This window comes from Olea europaea, chromosome 23 (assembly GCF_002742605.1).
Source record: "Olea europaea var. sylvestris chromosome 23, O_europaea_v1, whole genome shotgun sequence".
NCBI classification, from domain to species: Eukaryota; Viridiplantae; Streptophyta; class Magnoliopsida; order Lamiales; family Oleaceae; genus Olea; species Olea europaea.
The window spans coordinates 1,867,051-1,870,442 of NC_036259.1; positions in this window are offsets into that span (position 1 = coordinate 1,867,051).

Sequence of the window (3,392 nt, forward strand, 5' to 3'; positions counted from 1 at the left end):
TCTAGCACTAAAAATACTTAGTCACTCATAGTATAGAATTTAAACAAATAAAGATTTAAACAAATTAATTTTTGTACAATTGTTGATGAATTATCATACAAAAATATGGAATTGTTGCTACGTATGCCTTCCTTCTCTACGCTTTCTTCTCTACCGTGCTTCCTTTTTTCTTTCCAGAAAACTCTTCTTCGACAGGGAAGGCCCTGTCCATCCAGTAGGGTTCTTTCTTTCTAGTCGCCACTGTATATCTTTATTTCTGTATGCGTGTACCCTCTATGTCTATCCTAGCCAACTGATTGTATTTCTTTTGTACTCAATACAAGTCTTAGGGTTCATTTGATAGCATTAAATTCTATGAAAAATGTCACTTCCGAGGAATTTGCTTTCTACTTTGGCTATTTGATATGAAACTGGAAATTGAGTTCAAATTCTAAGGTACAAACACTTAAAGCTTGTTTTTGGCCAATTGAGTGGAAATCCAATTTCTATGATTTTGGTGATTTTTTTTTTCTATCTTACATGAAATTGGTTTGCATTTTCCACCTTTGCAATCAAACGGACCTTTAGTGAAAAAAAGGCCCAATTACAATTAGATTAATGGTCTCTTCCAAGTCCTCAATTCTTCCATATAATGCAAGTTAGTCATTTTCTTCTCGATTTTGAGCCTCCAACTTTTATTTGAATGAGATTTAGTCCACAAACTTCTATTTAATACCTAATTAATCGTTCTTTCTTTTTCAAATACTTCAAAACGAGTCCATAACTGAAACAATATAAAATTAACCCAACTTAAGTAAAATTGAATAATTGACGACATAAAACTCAGTAATATGGTCTGAATAAGCGCACAACATACTCTAATTATAAAACAAGAAAACAATATTAAACCTCTAATTTTCAAACATTAAAGAAACTAAAAATAATATTTTTTATTTAGTCAAAGTCAAATATTAACTACAACCACATATTCAAAATTACTACAAATTTATTAACCCCATATTTTGTGTGATCTAATAATATTTCTACTAAAAAGTTAGTAACAATTTTACCAAAACACTACACAAGAGCTCATGGCCGTAGATGTTTATCTAGTTTTGGATTTGTTTAAGATATAATAATTTGTGAGTTCTCTTCAATTATGATCTAAGTTTTCAGTACATAGACATGATAGATTTTGTGACTCAAATAGGGTTAGGAGTCTTGCGAAATTGTGTATTTGTTTTTAATTTGGAAAGGAAGATTGTATCCAAATTGAATAAGGAAAAGAATCCTCTCTCGGTCGAAGTTCTATGCCCAATTGTAACCTAATTTTAATAGATTTCCTTACCTTTTAGGACTCTTCTAGGGTTTGAAACATGGCATATAAATACAAGACTCCTTTATTAATTTTGTTTATACATTATTACTATGTCTGTAATTTATCTCCATATTGTCAGTTAATATAAATCGTTCCTCTGCGGTTAACTCTCTTTGTTCTTCTTTACTTTTAATCTTTTTTTTATTGTGATCATTATTACTTCATACTGTGTCATTAATCTCATTCATTACAATCCCTCCGAGTCCAACAAATGGTATTAGAGCTTGGTTCTTCTTCTATGGATTGGTTGAATTTTTTTCAGATATGACTACCATGAAATATGACATTCTGTTGCTGGATCACAATACAAGATTTTCTTTGTAGCAAGTAAAGATGAGGGCTGTTTGGACGTAGTTGGATTTGGACGATGCGCTGCTGGGTTTTGAAAAGATGTCAGTTAATTGGACAACAGAAAAGAAAACAATGAAGGGATTGGAAGACTTTATCACAGATCCATCTTCATTTATCTAACAATATTCTGTAGGATGCCTTGAAGGAGAAAACAACGGCTATTTTGTCATTGAAACTAGAGTAGTTATGCATGACTAAAAGTCTCACGAGCAAACTGGCTCTCAAGCAGAAGCTGTTTCCCATCGCATTGCAGAAGGAGGGTCACTGGAGGACCATATTGCCAAGTTCAAAGAAATAGTTGTAGATTTGGAGCGTTGGAGGTTAAGTACGATGAAGAGGATCTGGCCTAGCTCTTATGCATCGTTTTGGGACTCACACTTAAAGGAGAAGTTGAAGAATTTGGTTGATGCTAAATTGAGAGATGAGAAAACTCTTGTATCTCATGGTGGTTGATGGAGGGGCATATTGAAGAATAACAGTAATTTGTTTTGCTTCTACTGCTGACGTAAGGGACATATTGGGAAGTATTATGATAAGTTGCAGGCTAAAGCTAATTTAGCTGCAAATCGTGGAGTGCAACCTTTGATTTCAGATGAAACAAAAGTAGTTGAGGATTTTTCAAGCGGCGGAGATGTGATGTTGATCGTGGAATCTAGCCCTGACAAGGAGTGTATTCTCGATTCGGCATATTCGCATTATATGTATTCCAATTGGAATTTCTTTCAGACATATGAGGATGTTCAGTAAGGTGGGATTGTAATAGGAAACAACAATCTTGCCATATTGTTGGGATCGATCGAGTCAAATTTAGACTAGGGGATGTGACAGTCAGAACAGTTGATTAGGTTCGACATGTTCCAAACTTTAAATGGAATCTCATCTCGCTTAGTACTCTGGATGCAAAAGGGTATAAATTCTCTGACGGAGGTGGAGTCTTGAAGGTCTTATTCTGGTTGTACTGGAAGGACGGAGAAGGTCTTAGTTATACATTTTGTAAGGGAGCGCAGAACCAGTTAAGAGACATCTAGACAAGTTCAATGCCATGGTAGATATTCAGTTTGGTACAGTACCATTTGTGACGGGCTCTGAATCGATTCAGAACATTGCTCGAGGGAGCGTTGGTGATTCTGCTTTGCCACCAATTTTAGCGGTTGCACTATGTTCAGTTGTTAGGGTTGGATCCATTTAGCGTGGGTATCGTAGTGTCAGTGTTGTCTGTAATATTTTTGGGGACGTTGAAAACGACAGTTCTAGCAAGGGGCCTTCTGTTCAAGCATTTTGTGTAGTTTCTGCTATATGGTGTGCTTTGACCATGGTGGTAAATATTAAATTTTTGGTGAAATGTTGGGACCCCAAGAGTAGGGTCCAGGTGTCTTTTGTGGATGCAATACAGAGGATGATAGTTTATATGGAGAATTTTGGTTACTGCATTGAGGAGATTGGCCATTTCATTTCGATGCAAAAGGGTTTATTCTTAGGTGGAGAAATTTTGTGGAGTTTAACTCTTTGCAACGGAATTTGAGTCAAGATGTAGATTGTTAGGTTTTGTGACTCAAATATGGTTAGGAGTCTTGTGAGATTGCTTATTTGATTTTTACTTGGAAAGAAATATTGTATCTAAGTTGAATAAGGAAAAGAATCCTCTCTCGGTCGAAGTTCTATGCGAAATTGTAACATAATTTCA